This window comes from Lagopus muta, chromosome 6, assembly GCF_023343835.1.
Source record: "Lagopus muta isolate bLagMut1 chromosome 6, bLagMut1 primary, whole genome shotgun sequence".
Taxonomy (NCBI): Eukaryota; Metazoa; Chordata; class Aves; order Galliformes; family Phasianidae; genus Lagopus; species Lagopus muta.
This window is the reverse complement of record NC_064438.1, coordinates 35,641,821-35,661,673: the sequence shown is the minus strand read 5'-3', so window position 1 is coordinate 35,661,673 and position 19,853 is coordinate 35,641,821. Positions and strand designations below refer to the sequence as shown.

General features: G+C 40.0%; 1 long non-coding RNA gene across 2 annotated transcripts in view; it reads left to right on the top strand.

Annotated features, from left to right (window-relative positions):
• Positions 1-19,853, top strand: part of LOC125694560 (uncharacterized) — a 121,870-nt gene that overhangs the window by 35,563 nt on the left and 66,454 nt on the right. For both annotated transcript variants that reach the window (XR_007377604.1, XR_007377603.1), the window contains exons 2-3: positions 744-826; positions 13,976-14,060. This is a non-coding gene — a long non-coding RNA (uncharacterized LOC125694560). The remainder of the gene's footprint in view (positions 1-743; positions 827-13,975; positions 14,061-19,853) is intronic.

Below are 19,853 nucleotides of genomic sequence, written 5' to 3'. Positions count from 1 at the left end.
CTGTTGGCCAACAGCTACTGAGCTCTTCCTGGCTCCTGGAAGCATGTAGGCAAATATTTTGTCTTGACTCTGGCAGCATGAATAATGCAGGAGTGACATTAAATTAAACCAAATCACAGCTCTGTTTCAGTACATGTTTCTCCACTTCTTGGAGAAATTCTTCAGGATCTTCCTCACCTGTAATGGGTATGTTAAACATTTATGAATTTTATTTCAGCTATATTTTACCTAATGAAAGCTCTCCATCGCTATTTTGGTTGCCTGTACCTTACCGTGGCCATGAACTGCAATTCAGTCATTTATGCTCAGTGAAAACAACAGTGATGTTTTCAAAATATGCTTGTTCTCTGCTCATATGTCTATGAGCAAGAGACCTGTGTGAAGTATTATCTACCTTACCAAGTCACAAAAAATAAATAAGTACAGTCTCATCCATAACATAAAGATTCTGGCCAGAAAAAACAGAATTAGTGGTGACATAGTAGTTGTTACGGTTCTGCAATGAAATGAATGGTATGGGAGCACAATGTATATTTCTCCTGTGGTTGCAGCTCTATATCTTAGATCTGCAGAGCAGCATCTAACACAATCATACTTGAAAGCCAGCAGAATTAATACTAAGCAGGGCTACCCAGCTGGAGAAAAATGTTGAATAATACAGGCTTTGTATTAGCATAAACACAGCTTCCTTTGCTTCGTATTTAAACACTATTTTGAACTATTTTTTTTTTTTTAATTTTGAGGTTGCATCTCTTTCATTGACCTGTGACTTGATGTGACAGAAGAACTCACAACAGAGGATATTTTCTGGAATTTCATGTCTGAGGTGAGCTTATTGTGAAAATTGGATCAGCATCTACAATGAGCCAGAGCAGCTTTGATAATATGTATATTCCCATGGTTCACATGGTCCTTAAAACATTTTGAATGCTATCCACCCAAGCACACAGTCCGTCCACCAGACACTTGCTCTTCTGTACAGAGGAGTGGGATTTCAGTGGTACTTGAGATGGTGTTGCAAAGATTGTAATAATGAGGCTGAAAATGGAAATTACCCCTATGGAACCAGGACATATGAACATATTATTGTGTTGTTATGACAATGAAGTGGAGTGGATTATTCCATTATAAACCAAAAAACTGCAGTGAAAGATGTTAATTACAGGAGCATCCTCATTATCCATACTTCTTTTATGAGGACCTAGCTCCCTTTCCCTGCCATTGACTCCCAATTATACAAACTCTGTAAAAATGTAAGATGTGACTGAGTGCAAAGTACAGCAAGAATCTATTCAGGTATCAGTCTGAGAAGCATTCGGGAGAAAAATATGATAGACAATAGCGATAACAGGAGTGGTTAGATTTGCTGGTTAATTTCCAGGGTCAAAGGGTTAAATTAATTTAAACCAAGTCAAACTTGATTTTAAGGAACTGTGAAGCTGCAACAGTATGGAGGACTAGTAGCAGTCCTATCCTGAAAGCATCAAGTTTAGGCCTGGGCAGATGTGTCTCAGTCACTTCATGCTTGCAGGTGGTGGTGACCTGTTAGTGCACAGCCTGCTCGTGTGGATGCACTTTCATGGTGCAATTTTCTCCAAGTTGATGTCTCAAGCCTTGCCTCTGTTATGCATCCAGAGTCTTCTTGGTTGCTTTAGAAACCAACTGACCCTTTTCTTATAACTGCAACAAGCTCTGCTCCCTCTCCTGGGAACCCTTTTGGCTGCCAACTCAACTGATTTCAGTCTGTGTTGCAGCAGAGGTGGTTTCTAACTCTGTGGGGGCTTGTTTGTCTTCACCTTTTTGTTTTCTCCAGCATGCAGAAATAATTACCAAACAATTAACAAAAAATAAAAGCTCCTTGGATAGCACAGTAGACAGGGTGGGCTATAGCACTTTTATTCCTGTTTCTTCATTTATTTTGTGATCAGATTGAGTTGGGCTGCCTCTTTACGTCACAGTCTTTTTCTGCCTTATTTCTTCAGGCTGTGAATTAGGAATTGCCTCTGATGCATCCGTATTAGTATTTAGATCAAAAATCTTCAATTTTTAATGTAGATTCCAGGCTCTGTTGTTGAATACACTGGATTTGAAGGTTGCTACTACACTATCCTGAAAGAGTGGTCTTGATGGAAGATGATTTTGGCAGAAGCTGTCTGAACTGATGGGCGTGTTTCTGGCCAATGCTGAAGGGGACACAATGATTTCAGGCTTGCTTAGTAGCTATCCCCTGCATTGCCTATGAAAATCATGTGATGACCAAGAGCCAAGCACCAATGGCTTTTTATGGATATTCTTGTTCAGGAGAGAGTAACTGATGTGAGATTTTCAACATTTACATGCAACAAAACACTTAAGAGAATATTCTTTGAGTCTATATTGCATTTTCAGATGCTGCCATTTGGCACTAATGCACTCTGTGCCAGAGTATCCTGTGCCCTCTCTGCAGTACAGATCTGAGCCACTCCTTAGTCATTTCATTCATACATGGGTGGTACTCAAGGACCTGCAATTCCATTAGGACTTTAGCATTTATTATAGTACAGATTTGTCTACATAAACTAAGCTGATAATATCCTGTAGAACAAAGTTGCTACTGGGTGTCATGATAGTCATTAGACCTGAAAGAGGTGGAGCTGGGTTTATTCACATTGAATTTTAATTCAGAGGACAAGTCAGAAGCAAATATCTTAATGGTGTTTCTTAACAAAAATGGAAGCACCTGTGCACATAAGTCTTCAATTGCCTGAACTCCTGTCTTGGGGGCTGAATCCTACAACCCTTCCTACTGAATAACTTTCAATCTCTGCTGTGGGACCATCACATGCAGAGGATTTGCAGATGCAGACATGATTACACGATTCCATATGCAGACTTGTGATACTACTGGTGACGAGATTGCTGTGATTCACCTATCAGCAGGTAGGATGTTGGCTAAAACACTTTATCCATGAGGCAGTACTTTCTCAGAACCATATCAGCACTCTTTAACATCTTTATCAGTTACATAGGTGATTGAGTGCACTCTCAGCAAGTTTGCTGATGATGCTAAGCTGAGTGATGCAGTTTATATGGCAGAAGGAAGGAAGGAATGCCATCCAGAGGGACCTTGATAAACTTGAAAGGTGAGCCCATGTGAATCTAATGAGGTTCAACAAAGCAAAGTACAAGGTTTTGCAATTGGGTCAAAGTAATCCCATATATATATGGACTGGGAGAAGAACTCCTTGAGAGCAGCCCTGCTAAGAAGTACTCAGGAATTCTGGTTGATGAAAAACCTTATATGAACCAGCAGTGTGCGCTTGCAGCCTGAAGGGCCAACTATATTATGGTCTGCATCAGAAGAGGGAAGGTCAGCAGGGAGAGGGGGGTGATTGTCCCTCTCTATTCTGGTCTTGTGAGGCCCTGACTAGAATACTGAGTTCAAGTCTGGGACCCCCAGCACAGGAAAGATGTGGAGCTTTTAGAGAGGGTCCAGAGCAGGGTCATGAAGATGATCAGAGCTGGAGCACATCTCTTACAAAGAAAGCCTGAGGAAGCTGGGCATTTCAGTCTGAAGAAGAGAAGGCTGCAGGGAGACCTCATTATGGCCTTCCAGTATTTAAAGGGAGATTACAAACATGAGGGAAATCAACTTTTTACACAGGTAGATAGTGACTGTACAAGGGTGAATGGTTTTAAGCTTAAGGAGGGAAGATTTAGATCAGATATCATGGGGAAGTTTTTCACTGAGAAGGTGATGAGGTGCTGGAACAAGTTGCCCAGAAAGGTTGTAGATGCTCCATCCTCAGAGGTATTTGGTCAGGTTGATGGTGCCCTAGGCAACCTGATCTAGTTCTTGACCTAGCAGTTGGCAACCCTGTCTGCAGCTCAGGGGTTGGAACTTGATGGTCCTTGCGGTCCCTTCTAACCCAAGCCATTCTGTGATTCTCTGATTCTATCATTCTGTGGAGTAGCAATAAATGTTAAATAACCAGCCTTCCACCCAGACCTATTTTCTGGCACTTACGTAATTACAGAAGCTTTTGGAAATTGCATTGCATGGCTATGATTTGATGGCAACATGTGAATGTTTCACTGTAAACACATTTCCATTACATGAGATTTCATTCCAGAGGTTTCTGCTCTGATTTCCTCTTTCTTTAAAGATTAGGGCCAACAATGCAGTAACCACATTGTTAGCAGGAGCAAGGTGAGATTAAGAGTGTGGACTCCATTGATTGGAGAACTTCAGAGGCAGGGTGCTAAATATTCCTTAATAAGTGGGAATTCAGCTTGGCTCTATGTGTAATGACTGTGCTGCACAGAAGCATTTGAAGTATGTTGCCTTGAGCAAGCTGAAAAAAACAATGAAAAAAGGACAGAGTAAGATTGATATCAGATTATTCACCATTTATTTATTCCTGTTATATGTAGTTAAAGTACTGATCTCACTTGGGTGTCTGCCCACAGAGGCTGTGTGTATCGGCTGCCACTCTTGGTGGAATCGGGGCTATGACTCCCCACCTCAGGTGACTGAGCTTCACACTTACAGTTAGTGCTCAGGCTGTAAGACACTTGCTATAGCTTGAAACATGCTAATATATTTCAAAGAGCAGGCATATGACCACAGAGTGTGTGGGAACCCCTGCAGCTCCAGGGTTTCAGCAGAGGGCCGTTTATGCCAGCTCCATGTTGGGCCCACTGGGTTTTGGCTCTCCTACAAAGCTCCTGAAAATGGTTCTCTTGTCTCCTAATAAAACTCTATTAGCATCCTTGTTACTTCAGTGTGCGCACCTTTGTAATTAACAGCTCACAGATGCTATGCTTTCTTCCTTGATATTTCCCTCCCCTCTGTTTTTGCCTTGTTTCCCTTTGTGAGTTGGTGAGGCAGTGCTGAGCTTGGTACTGGCTTCCCTTGACAGCAAGCATTAAGCTGTTGCAAGCATCTCTCTCAGACTGTTAATTGTCTTGGAATAATTCATTAATTACTTGCTTTCTTGCTTTCTGCCAGCTACATTTTCACTGGTGAAAGGCAGGCTGAGCTCGTCTGCTCCCTTCCAGCGATGGCTGGGCCCATCTTCATTTCATTTAGAGGAAGAAATTCGTTTTTCTGTTCCCGCATTGTGGAAAAACTCAATTGCATCAGTGCACAGAAGAGAATGCTGCCACAGGGGGGGTAGCACTGAGCAGGTGCTGTCTGGTGCAGGGTTTCAAAGGTAGGGTGGAATGCTCTTGTTCGGTCCCTCTGCAGTCATATATCTTGGGCCTGCCAGGCATTTCCAGTCATGCAGCTGCCATGTGCTGGTTTCTGTATTTCATGTGCTTTAGTAATAAGTTCATTTATTTTGTTTCTCCATTTTTAATACAACACAGATCTAGTGATCTGGATCAAGGCAGACTGGAGTGCAGATTCTCCAGAGGCCATAGCACACCTTTTGGGACTGACCTTTTTAGTTTTTATCAATAATGTCATCTCTTACTTTTACAACCAGTTAATAGTTCTCCCACTTTTTTTTTTTTTTTTTTTTTTTTTTTTTTTTGCAACTTTTCTATCTGGTGTGAATTTCAGGTCTGTCCTATAGGACCCTATCTGGGTCGTGCTTCAGTTGCTTAGAGGAGGAAAAGCTTAGCAAGTGCCCCTGTAATTGAAAGACTAGGAAGAAAAGTCAGGAGAGGTCTGAGGTTGTGAAATGACCTCTGTGGACAGTGCTGTGTAGAGTTATGCAGTAGCTGTCCTTCTGGAAACAATGCTGTTCTGGAAGGCTGTGGGCTGCAGCCTTTCCTTGCCTCCTCCTCCTTGGCCTTGTGAGATGCTGCTGAGCTGTTTCACACTGGCTACGACTGCAGCAGAGCTACTTTCCTGAAAGTCAGAAGTGAGCGCACAATCTGTTTCACAGATACCATACTGGCTTTTAAAGGAGCATCTCTTTTCATCAAGCTCCCCATGATCAGACGTGCTAGGTTCAAAAGCCCTTTGCAGCGCCTTGGGACCTCTCCCCTTCCTTCACCTCAGAGCCATCCAATCTGTCTGCAGCCTCATATCAAAGTACTGCATTACAAAGCCTAGCATAGGTTGGGTGGTATTGTACACACAACAATTGCATCTCAGCTTTTATCCTAAATATATTGTTTCCAAGTCTGTGTGAATGAGGAAGTTCTAATGAAACCTAAAAATACGGGTAGCGTTGACCTTCAGGAGATGTTTGCTATCCCAGCAGCTAAACTCACACAGCAGTGCTTGCTGCTGCTGCTGCTGCTGCTTTTCCTGGCTGCAGACACAGAAAGAGGTTGAAAATGAGCAATCAGCTTGTTTACGGCAGATTTTAGTGCTCCTCTAGTATAATAAAAGAGGCTTTAGCAGAAGGGGTTTGGTTCTCGTGTACTTCAGTGTTTTCTGCTCTGTTTTGCTCCATAAAACCCAGGCTCTTGTTTACAAGAATTAGCAGCTTCCCAAGGTTTCTGCTGATTTTGAGGAATCAACCCCTCGCAGCTATGTGACACCAGTGTGCAGCTCCCTCTCCACACAGTACTTGCAGAATGACTATTCACTACATGCGGTTGAGCACTTGGATTAAACACCTGCACAAAACAATTGGCACAGCCCAAAGTGCTGTTAGAGGCTCCATATCCTGTTTGGGAATCACTTCAAGTGAAATTAATGATTCTTCTCTGCACGCAGACTTTTTAAAAAGAAATCTGTTTTTATACGTGCAATTAATCCCAAGAAATCGCTGTGCAGTATATACTGTTACACAACAGTAAGACAGCAGCTTTACTGCTCCTGATTCTGTGGAGTGAGTAGCATTTTAGACAACAGCATTTAAGACAACAAAATCCTCACATAAGTGGCAATTGTGACACATACACATACTGCTGTTCATTTACTTTTTCTTTATTTTGGAATGAGGGGGGAGAATTTTGTAACTAGCAAACAACACTGACACCATCTATGGCTACTGTAGTCTCCCTAAATTACATAGGTATTATGCAAAATTATTATATAAATTATTTTCATAGCAGAGATTAAAGAAAGTTTCTAGCAGAATTGGTGTGCTGATTCACACAGTGCTTCCAGCTCTTGTGGTATTATCACAAGCCTTGTGATATTTGCTGTACTGTCCTAAAGCTCCAGGCCCACTCATCACGAGAGCATTTGAATATCAATCCTCATAAAAAATAAAAACAAACAAACAAACAAAAAAAAAGGCCCCTTCCTTTTAGCTGCAGAGAAATGCTTCAAATAACATTTCACCTCCCGAGAGCCACAATGTCAGAAAGCAAGTAAAATTTTCTCAAAATCTTTTTTCTGCATCTGCATTTTTTTGTAGCCTATCTTGTTTATTTGGAGAATGATCTGGATTTCGAGTGACTGGATTTAGTGTAAGGGAGCAGTGTGCATGACCAGATTACATTTTTATTTGGGATTTGATGCTTCAGCCTGATGTTTGGATGAAGGCAGAATGACTGTATTTATTATTAGGGGGATGCTATTTTAATACCTTAATACATACACTGTATGTTACTTCACCACAGCCCTATTCACAGTGAACCAGTGCTTATCTCAGGCTTTTCTACATGCATAGAAGTGATCAAGCTTCTTTTGGTGTGGCAAGTAATTCACAGAATGAGTTTCCAGACAGAGCTGTCCTGGGACTTATGTTGTAGAGAGTTCTCAAGTCTATGTCAATCAACTAAGGATGAGTATAATGAATCTTGGTGGTACAATTGTACTTACTGCTTCTACATATGTTGTCCAACATGAGCAGTGGTATTTTAAGTTAGTGCTCCTGTTGTAAAAATCTTTTTTTCTTGTTTATAGCTGAAATCTAACACCTGCACTTTACATTCCTCTCTTGCAAATCAGTTTAAACTGTGCTAATCAGAACTGCATAACAAAAATCAAATTTAATTGAGTATTTAAAATGAAGCTGAAATGACAAACTCTCTAACACAGTTTTAGAACCAAGCTACCAAAATCCAAGGGCAAATTTGCTGCTTCTTGAGAGAAGCAAATGTGTCTCTCATCTGTTATGAAACTTTTCTCAGCCCAGGGTAAAGGAATTTTACTCTGTTTACACTAAGCTGGATGATACAGTCTGTCACAGCACTATATACGCCACTGAAGCCAAAAGATATCTAAATACAAATAGCGGAACACCTTGTCTGCTGCTAGTCTTAAATCAGGAAAGACCTGTAGGTGGTGCTGTAATCTAGCTGGAGAAGAAAGAGGGCTGCTGTGAGGCTCACTGAAGTTTTCTTAATCTTTCTCAGAAGTTAACCTCAGATTTATTTTGTCTAATTTCATGTGTGCAGAATTTGGGGTTTTAAGTAACCATATCAAACTCACAGCACCTAACATGAATATGTGTAGAAACCTACAGATAGACTCAGGGGCTCTGGCATGCCAGCTTCTCCATCTTCCAGGTGTGAGCCTAACCTCACGAGTGGCACCACTGAAGATTTCTGAGGAAATCTTCACGTACATACTTTAATCTGGGAAAGGGCTAAATGCCATAAGAATTCAGGGTTCTTGCACAGTGATAGATTTTCTCCAAGGGCATGAAATGAGTAAAGGTAACCCACGAAAATAATTGTTTTTTCACCAGTCTCACTTTCCACCCATCCAGCATTCCTAAGAAGCCTCTCAGATCTATCCTACAGCTTACAGTGCACCAGGTTCATCTGTGGGTATGCTGTCCGTATGATTTGAGGAGTGCCAAGTTTATCAATTAAGAAGACTTAAGGGGAAATAATTCTGCCAGAGTTGCCTCTGTCTAATTCTGAGCTTCAGAACTGCAGGCTTGGTGTCTCCTCCCCTGACTGTGAGTTATTATTGGATTCTTTACTCTCTTTCATAAACTGCTGATTGGTGGCAGATTGTTTAGCAGCTGCCACCTGCTATAGTGCTTGTTGAATAAATTTTCCTTTTTAGTTCTGGAATAGCTGTGGTCTGGTAACAGCTCTGGAGACATTTAAGGGGGAAATAGAGATTTTTTTTTTTGGCAGAGTTCGATACTGATGCAGTGTGATTCTTCTGTGAGTCTTGAATCCAAAACCAGTAAACATGTAAATATGCATTTTAAGCATGAATAATCTTCTCACTATTCAGCAATCATTTAGATGTGTGCCTAAGTTTGACCAATTTTTCCAGTATGTGTCCAGACCCATAGTTTTTGGTAGTGTGGAGCCAAGCTTGAGTGCTTTGCTGAAATGGCTTTTGTGAATTCTGTATGGCTATTGGAGGTCGTTTTGTGAGATGATATTTGATTTCCTGAGAGAATATGAAACGCCCTTTAATTTAAGGATAAACTATAGAGAGAATACTTGTCTTTTGAGGACTTTTATTTTTGGATATTGAAGTGGTGGAAGATGCTGATGCAGAAGGCAAATGCTCCTCTGCAGCCTTGTTTTGACACAGGGAGAGTCCCCATGCCCTCTGGTCTTGATGCTTATCTCAATAAGCCCAGTTATTTACTGGCTGTACCTGCAGAATTCCTTCCTGAGAAAGGTTCTGGTGGCTTTGAGAAGAAGGGTGCAAAGGGAAATGGCAGAGCACAAAAGCAGCACACCACTTAAAGATGTTTATGTATAGAGGACGGTTGGAGGAGTAGGAACCTCTGAGGATACACCCATTTTTTCCCCTCCATGTCTCAGTATGTCTTAACTGACAGGGTGAATCCTCTCAGCTTGTCCACCACCCTGATGCAGCTCTGAAGCCACTTCTTTCAGGAAAAAATAAACACCTGTTTAGGTAGGAAATTTGAATTTTTTCAGCAGAAAATTCAAGAGGAAGGAGAAAATTAGCATGCACATTTTCAAATACAGGTGACTGACTGGCCAGTGTCCTTCTTTTCATTGTGGTAGGAATCAAAGCTGCTTTGGTACAAATCAAGTCTGCTTAAAATTAAATAGGTGGATGGTGTCAGCAGTGGATGGATTAATTTCTCGTAACAGCTGGCATCTCTTTTGCAGGGGAACTTTTTAAAAAGAAATAGTAGGAGGAGGTAGTACTCACAGTGCTGGCCAGAATCCAATTTGGATAATTGCATTCTGCCTACCTAAAATTGTAATGGCATGTTTATGCTTCCCAGCTTTGTAATGCCTCGGGTTTCTTTGCTTGAATCTTGCTGTTTAAATATGGAGTTATTAGTTGAGTCATCAACATTAATTTTATTCTGTATTTCCATCAACAAATAATAGTTCTTAGTCAGGTAGCACAGACCATTCATAGTAATATTATTATAGTGGATTCACATTAATAATGTAGTTTATACATTTTGGTTAGGGTGTTTTTTATGGCCCGGCTTTCAAAAATGTGAAAACCCAATGGTTTAACTTGCAGCTATTACAACAGAACAATCTAAAAATCGGTTGTTCATATCTAGATGTTCAGAAACATCATGAACCAGCTTGGATTAGTGTATTACAACTGTCTCACAATTTCATTTTCAAATTAAGTTAACCTGCTTATTAAATTACATATATTTCAATTTTTGAAGAAAGTAGCACTTAAGTAAACAAAGATTTAAATGGAATTTAATCATTTTTTAATGTCTTTGTCAAGGTCACTGATTTTAAAGGTCACTCTTTGGACTTCCAGAACGGTGCATGGAGCCAAGATCGGGCTAAATTGAGTAGGTTGTATCTGATTGAAAAATGTGATTGCACTGAGTCCTTTTTCTGACTGATGTAGGTGTATGGAGGGAAACGCAAGTGCAGATTTAGAGTTTGTAGGTAGATTTAACACTGGTTTAAAATTTAGATCCTGACAATCTCTCACTGCAGATCAACATATAGACCTTAGTTTTATTGTGTCCCTCTAATGCATCCTACTGAGGGATTTGTTGGATGAACCATGCCTCAGGAAGTAGGTTTGGATTGGGAACCTCAGTAAGATATGCTCTTCAAAGCAGCTCAACTGGACATCCTACTGATGTCTCCACTAATCTGTAAGTCTCTGCCAGCCATCAGATTTATCTCAAAGGTTCTGACGTACATCACACCATGCAGTGACCTTCCTCCTGAAGGTGAAGCTTGACTGGCACATGGCTCTGAGCCATCCCTATCTCTGTGACCAGAGACAACCTCCTCTGGCATCTCCTGCACATGGGGTCAGTACTAGGCAGAGGCCTACTGCTCACTTTCTGCTCTGGCTGGGTGATGTGGGCCCTTCTCACACCATCATCACCCACTCCTGTTGTCCTGCTCCCTGGGGAGATGCTGACAAGGCTGAAGAACCACAGTAAACTTCTCTTCTAGACTTCCAGCATCCTCATGCTGGCTGAAATTCAGGCAGTTAGAAAAGCAATTTGCATAAAAGAGAGAGGAGGTCTTTTTAAACCTGTCATCCCTGTTCATTGATCAAAGATTATGGTCCTACTTTCTCATTGCTTTATGGAGAGCATTTGTTTGTTTAGTACTTTGGCAGCTATTGGTACATAAGCAATGCATATGGCATAAATACACCCATTATCTGAAGGCCCAGATCTGCAAGCACTGCCAGGCACAGCACTTACTGCCGTGAAGTTGATAGAAGTACTCCAAACAATAAGCACTGTGCTTGACAAGGTATTCAGATTTTCATATTTCTTTAGCACATAGAGAAAAAGATGAAACCTATCCTGACCAGGCACCTACGAGGGTTGTCATCCATTGCTGAAAACTGCTGGTGTATGACAAGTGGGTAGGAGACAGCACCACGTGAGGCATGGAGACAGCTCAGGCACAGACACTGGTGAAGTGTGGTGGCTAATGTGAGAGAAGTCAGTGCCCTGCATCAAAAAACAAATTATGTAGAACATGAGAGGAAAGCGCTAACTGCTGAAACAGAGCTCAGAAGGGAGGCAAGGGAGAGAGAAAATAGCGAAGTGATGCTGGAGGGTTGAGTAGGAAAGGCTATTCATCTTGGCCTAGGGAGAAAAAGATTATGAAGAGCAAGAGGGGAGGTGGTGAGAAAAGGAGTACTTCATGTATCCACCTCTTTCAACTTTGAAGACTGTGCTTTGTATTGAGGAGTGTGCAGTCAGAAGGACCTCTCTGTGTGACGGGCACAGTGGTGATGTGAATTTCATGGTCCCCCTCTGATAAGCCACGTGTAAAATGGCTTAAAACCATTAAAAACTCACAGAGAAACTTAGTTCTTTGTCATGCTTTGTTTACTTTGTCAGCGAGATTTTTCAAATGGAGATTTTGTTGCATGAAATAATAAAACTGTGCATTGTGGTCACAAAGATTAGTTGTTAGACCTGTTTATGCACACAGCCATCCAACTACTGTTATTTGCATCCATATAAACAGAGGCTATGTTAAAGTCTGGCTGAAAATCAAGCCCTTTGTGTGCTGCCTAGAAGGCTTCAGCAGATGGGAGCCATATAAATAAAATGTGGTGTCGTTATTAACTGGCCTAGCAGCTTGGCGCATTTCTAACAATGATTACTTGAAATGATACGATGACTGTTCTATCTTGAAGGGTGAATTTATCTTTTATACTGGACTGAGACATTTAAAAGCAAAATACACAGTCCTTCCTCTTTGGGAGCAATGATGGTGTGAATCCCACTGTATCCCATAGAGAGTGAAAAAGTGAGCTGCTGCACAGGTTGGATTAACTTCAGTGCCAATTGTATTAGCAAATTCATGTTACAACTCTGTACAGCTGCTTCAGTTTACCTCCGTCCTAATTTGGCACCGACTCTCTCATGCCTAGCCCTACAACAATAGACTGTGCTTTGCTTTTTTGTAATAAAGATACAGCTAATTTAAACAAAGCAAATTTTATTAGGCAGTGATCTTATTTTTACAGCATCACTGTATCCTTACTCAGAACAAAATACAGACTTCTACATGCAGCACACCAAAAAGATTTGGCTGTGGAAAAAAAGCAAGCTGATCCTATACACGTGAACCCAGTGAGCAGATAAATAATTCAGTATCCTCAGTGTGATTCAGGTTTCTTGGCCAGCACTAAGATTGCCAGTTAGGAATGACCTCACAGGCTCTTCCCTGGAATGGCCCATGGTGATGAGCCCTTTATATCAGGGAGAGACAACAACCCATGCTTTCAAAATAGTTGATTTTATTTCTCTCATGTTTGATAACTCCCTCTTCTCCAGTTCAGTCCTACGTATTTTTCCTAGGCTTTCTCTTTCTTATTTGTGAGGTGGTTCTTGCTCTTCCCATTTCCCTCTCCATCCCACTAGCAGGAATGAAAGTACCTATTTTTTTAACCCATCTCATAACCTGGGTGTGGCTGCTCCCTTTCCTTGTTTTTGCAAAGGTGATGCTTCCCAGCACTGATGAGATCCTATTGATAGCAGGTGGCTGTGACCCAGCTCCACCATTTCAGCAGCTGAACTCTCTTTCTGGAAGATTACACAGCTCGCTTTTGTTGAAAGAATCCTCTTGTCAAAATGCAGATTGAGAAAGTGAGATGTAAAGCCTAATGGTGCTGGCAGGCTGCACGAGAATCCCAATATTGTATGAAAAAACACTTTTACCTCAGTGTTTCTGACTTTTGCTATATCTGGAAGTATGACACTTAGAAATTTATGAAGTCTCATTCTGAGTTAGAAAACATCTTAATGGTACAGGTGAGTTGTCATATGATGACTACAAAGTAAATAATGGCAATGTGAGCTCAGGGAGAAGATGCTGCTGAAGGTGGGCAAAGAAAGCATCATCTCCAAAAGAGCCAACTCTAGCTTTGCTGTTCCTGTATATTCCTCCAGAGAGTGTAACAACTAGATGGGAAAAAAACTACCAGCTCCTGAACAACTGCCCCATCAGTACAATGCTAAACTTCACACTATTTTCTCTCCTTATATTCATCTGTGTCCTTCTCATCAGCCTTAAGTGTAAAACAATCAGATACTTAGGGAGTTCAGTTTTAAGGACTGCAGAATGGAAACCAACCTTAGCGAAACTGTGTATTGCTTAAATGTATGTCCTTTAGCCTGCATCTTGATTGACTTTCATCTTTTCTTTTTCTTTCCAACAGTGCCTCAGAAATAGAACCAAAAAAAACCAAAAAAACAACTAGTGCTTCACTGCTAACAAGTGGAGATGACTCACTGCTACTAAAGGTGAGTTATGTAGAGTAATTATATTTTAGTGGATCTGTTTATGAGTTACTTTCCCAGACACAGAGATATTAAAGCTCATCCTCACAGTCCTGCCTGTCATCTCCTCCAAGGCAGTAGAAACTGAGCCTGCCACACCGTTAGCACTGCCACTGGCCTTGGCATACACAAAGCATTGCTTGCGTGGGCACCCACAAGCACATACGCACAGACACACACCTGGAGTACAGAGGTGATGAATATTTTTATGACATTATTTTTATGATAATCTGTTTCAATGGTTAATTTAGTTTAGGGCACTGATTTATAACAAGTTTATAGATCTCTTTTACTATTCTTTGTTGAATTATAGAGGTGGCATGTGTGAAATGGAAGTGCTTGGCCTATTGTTCTGCTTCTCACGCAACCAGTGTAGTTGAGACAATAAAAAGATCTATAAAATTAATATATACACAGAGAAAGGAACAGAGACAGAGAGAATATGTAATGCTTTAGATAGCACGTTTATCTTTCCCAGAGAGTTTAAGACTCAGAATTTACTTGTGGAAATACCAAAAAAGATCTTTACCTCTTTTGTGGAGAGAAACTACTTCTAAGCGTTTGTACTATGATCCCCTTTATTTATAAATCCAATTTTCAGGATGTAATTTTAAAATAATTTTTAGGCTAGAATCATGTTGCTTTGCTATCTATCTGGAACTAGGCCACCTACTCCTGAAGGTTCTCTGGTCTGGAGTTTGTAGGCTGACATCTACAGCAAAATTCTACCGTACCAAAATTTCAGCCCCTGATTTTTTTATACCAGTACATTTTATTTTATTTAAATACACACACGTGTGAATGGATACACTGTAATACACCTATATTGATGCATCTTTCAGTAAACTCAATATATTCTCACACATATTTACTATAATAGTATTTTTTTTAAATCTCATTGTTGCTAAACTTTGTTCAGTTTGCAATACTAACTACACAGCTGCCTCAGCTCCCTTTTCTACCTCCCCTGAGACTTTTTCTGCTAAATCGGATCATTGAAAAGTAATATATTTCAAGGTCTCGTACCTCAGACCTAGGAGATGGTAGTAGACTTTCTACTATCTGTATCCAAATGAGTAGGAAACAGTAGGAATTTTTACCTTTTTTTTTTTCTTCAGAATTTTCTTTAGCTGTTATGCAGCTGTTTAGCTGTATGCCAGTGAGATTAAACAAGATGTAAAATACACTCCATAACAGTAAAAGTCCTGTGTTTTGTATCATTAATGCAGTTCCTTTGACTGTTTCTCAAAAAGATTTTTTTTTTTTAAAGAAGCTTCTTGTTTTGAGGATGCAAAAAGCAGAGGTGCATTCACATCACCCAAGGATATAGATTCATTCTTTGTTTTGCATCTGAACCTACTGTCAGCAATTAATTTATGTCTAACTTCTGTCAAATGACAGTCAGTGGTAAGGCTTGTGATGCTTTCCAGCTGATAGTCAGAAATTAAAGGATATTGAACCAATTAATAAAGTGTCCCACATCCAGTCATTAGGTTTGCAGACTGTGCAATATCACATGATACGAATGAAAGGTGGGCAGGATCAATTATCAGTAGGTTGGGGACTCCCCCTTGTCACAGAGTCTATAGTAAATAGTGTGAGGATCTTTTGGTTGGAGAAAGGATGCACTTTGAGTCTTCTGTGTTCCAAGTGAAGAGGGGGTAGATTTACTCCTACAACTTCTTGAAGTGTTAATAGAAGCTAAACTGCTGAGAGTACTCTAGCTTTAAAAGAAATATCTCCAGCTGCACTGAGAATCTACAGTCTCTTTGGGGGATATGTGCTTTAGCATTGCTTGTGTGTCTCCTGAACCCTTTCACCACAGGAATGTAAGTTTAAACTGTGACTTGAATTGGAAGAACTTGTCAGGAAAGATGGACAGTCTTACTATCAGCTGAGATTTTTAAACTAATGTGAATCTTTCTAAATGGCATGTAATAGTCTTTCTTTTTTTACTACCTTTCTTGTGGCTAAAAGTGGTCAAAACTATTTTTTCATGCTGTAGCAAAAATTTTTGTTTATATGATAGGAGGAAGTTGATGAAAGATGAATCAGTTTCCCTGTTTGTTATGTAAAATGATTAAAAATATCTATTAGCACTCATTTGATTCCCTTTTTAGCCAGTTCATCTTGTAAAGAGCTTCGTCCGCAGTGAAGCAGACAAATGCTAATCAACTGTCTTCTGTAAACCCTTAACAGTGGAGTTTGCAAAGGTGATAGTTATTTTTATTTTGCTTCTGGCATTTGTCCTTTAATGTCTTTGATGTGGGTAGCTGCCTATCTCACCTGAGCCTTAACCAGCTATGATAAGATCTGCTGAGAGCCTTCCCTCTGGCTAGGTCAGGAGCTTATTTCCTTTGGAGTCCATCAGCTGCATGATTACTAATTGTACCATGATAATGAACACTGAGAGCTAATCACTGTCCACTTATGTAGAAAACCACATACTGTTCATACATGTCTGAACTATATTGGAGGTTTCCACTTCTCACCTATTGCAAGTTATTTCTGGTGTTCACAGCACGTTTTTTCCACACAGACCTACTTTGCAGATGAAATTCATGCCCATCATTTGAAATTTTTCTATTCTTTCCTCTGTAGAATTCCTTGCAGGAGCCTTTTGACAACAAGTTTGGGTCTGTAAGGGGCAAGTAACACGAAACATGTTTCTAATGAGCAATAATTACAGGTTTAAATAGTTGGCACAATCAGTGTTCTGTGATTTCATTATTAGATGGCACTGTAATTTATGCTAATCCTGATAACGGTTCTGGATGAGAGAGGTCCAGACATAGGCGATTGCACTGCAATTATTTATACCCTGTATTTCTGAAACAATAGATATGGTAATTTGGAAATCAGATGACTGTGATTTCATTTATTCTGGTAGGAAACACATGTACCAAGTTGTGTCAACAACTATAAAATTAAATAGGATTATTTGATTTTTAATTCTAGGTTTATTCCTTGTTAGCTTATTTTGCCCTAAAAGACTGATGAATTGAAGCAGTCACAAGAAGGGGAAAGGGAGGTGCTTGGAGTCTTTTTTTTTTTTTTTTTTTTTTTTTTTTTTAGAGAATGCAATGAATTGTTCTATTATTTTACTGCTCTTTCATAAACCTTGCATTTGGTTATGGGTTCTCAGTGCAAGAAAAAGTTGGGAATGAACCTCATGTGTCTGCTGTCTAGGTATCAACTTTGTCATTACTGCAAAAAAGGTGGACTCTTCTATGTCTCTAAAACCCTTCCAACCTTTTCTCAGTGATGGGATTCTTGTATTTCCTAGTCCCACTGTGCTCTTGAGCAAGCAGACTATCAGTAAATTGTGAATTTTCAAATTAAAATGTATTGCTCCTATGAGTGGCAAGGAATCCTGAATCAAGAAAGCATGGCAGAATAAAGTGCCTGGGGGGAAACTGCATAAAGAGTCTGGTTTGCAATGGCTGGTTTTTCCCGGGGACTTGCAACTGGGGACTTGCATTGTGCAAGTTGCTTTATTCCTGCTTAGAAATGACAGTTGTGACAAGATTTACCCCTAATTGCAGTCATGTCCCATCGTGCAAGTTTATAAATGACAGTTTTGCCATTTAGCAGTCAGTTATCAATAGAGATCTTCAAGGATGGAATGCATTAAATAATGGGCAGCCCCCTAGAAATGGAAGTGCCAAGACTCCTCCATACTCTTCTCAGCATGTCTTTCCTCTTACAAGCAGGTATAAGTTGGAGCTGCCTCCTCTCTTCATATTAACCCTGTGAATGTTCCCATAGACTTATATCTAAGATACATGTGCAGAAGGGAGTATACCACAAAGGCCTAAGTCAAAAGAAAGGGAGGCTGTAGTGCTGTAGAAGACAGAGAAAGCTTTTAGCACCTGCACCAGGTCTCTGCTTCATTCCTCAGCACTTCAGTCATGCCAAAGAAGTCAATTAGTCTGTTCATGTGTTTAAAGGTAAGCCTATCCTACGTGCTTTGCTAAACTGGAAGATCAGGTCTTTGGTATGACTAAGTGGGATAATAAGCTGTTGATTGTTAGAAGTTCCTGGAACAATCAGAACTCCAGTTTCTCTGCCAAAACGTTATTCACTGTAATTAGGACAATGAAAATCACTAAATTCCCGTTCACTCCATCTCTCATCCATATCTCCTCTGGTGAGCATGTACAGTCTTTTATAAATACAAGTTTCAAATTTGGAATTCCTGTTAGGGGGAATAAATGTGCACATTTTCTAATAAGGAAATGTGTAAGTCTGGACACTGGAGACCAATGTATATACTACATTTCCTTTCTTTGATTGCTGGGACTTTCCTACAGTATCTGCACTAGAGAGAATAAAGGGAGGCATGCAAATACCTTCTCCTTGAGAAGTTTGCATATATAAACGTTGGCAAATGAGAAACTTCCAGATTTGCATAGAAATGAGCAGAACTTTTGAGAACTTCTGAGTGGCTGACTGCCAAGGTTGTCACTTAGATGTCTCAGTTCCCTTTGTAGATATATGCACAGTTCTCTCTTCCTGTGCAAGGAGCAAGGTGAGCCTGGTCTGGGTGCCATACTGAAGAGGCACTCCTGGGAAGCCCCTGGAGAACTGAGTTGATTTTATGAAAGTTGACTACCTGAATAGGAAATGACCCCTGAACAATTTAGGGTAATGTACATATTTGACCGTGCACCACCATGGAGGCTTGAAAAATTGTATCCAGAAGCTATGTTTAACCTTATGTGAGCTGCTCAAGTTTTTTGAGCCTTGCGAGAGAGGCTTTCACTGTGGTTTTGGTACCTGCTGCTTTTGACATATTTGGAATTGTTGAAAACAGCCAGTCTTTGTAGTATTTGCGTTTTTGTTTCTGATCATAGCCTGATCTGGAAGGAAGCAAGTAGAGAAACTGCAAAACAACATAAAGAATCTATTAAACCTTCTTTCCCTACCTTTTTAGATCTATTCTACTCTTTTATAGCTTTGGGCTGGTGAAGTTCCTGGTTTCTTCTCTCTTTGCATGAAGAAATTTATCTGTATGTTTACTAAAAATACGAATGGATGAAAAAAAAAAGACTGTATTGTATAGTACACTGTCTCTGTTGGGATGATAGCTGTATAAAACAGACTTCAGTGCAATCAACCTGTCTTTGGCTTTATTTACAGTCTATTAATGAATCAACTCGACTTGCACTGTATCTCGCTACGTTTAGAAAAGGAACAATCCAGTGTCTTGAAATCTTCCAGGAAAATTACTTCATTTAGAAGCTTGTTTTACAAATAGAAGTTAATTCCAAATAATTGAATCTTCACTTTATAGGAAAATATTTTGTGTTTATCTTCTGAAACTAATAGACATAGAAGAGTGAATGCTGGAAGCCTATAGGATGCAACTTCAAGTGAAGAAGCATGCTTTCATCATGGTTGAGATAAACAAAGACCTAACTTGGGGAAACATGTCTTCTGGATGGAGCTTATTCTGAAATTGCTTTCTGTGGAAATTATAAATTGCTTTGTTGCTGTGTAACATGAAAACTTTTTCAAAATGTTGTTGAGCTATTGATATTTAAGATCACCATCTTCTTGGGAAATCTTCTTGGGAAATAACAAAGTTATCTTAGTTCATGGGCTGACTTCCTAAAGTGGTTAATAATAAAATAGATAGCAGAGAAGTAGTAACGTTTTTAAAAAAACATGGCATTAGTGAACCTTTGGACATGATTAAAGATCGATTTGAAAGGCCTAGATACGTCATATAAAAAGGTTTTATAATGTTGGGGA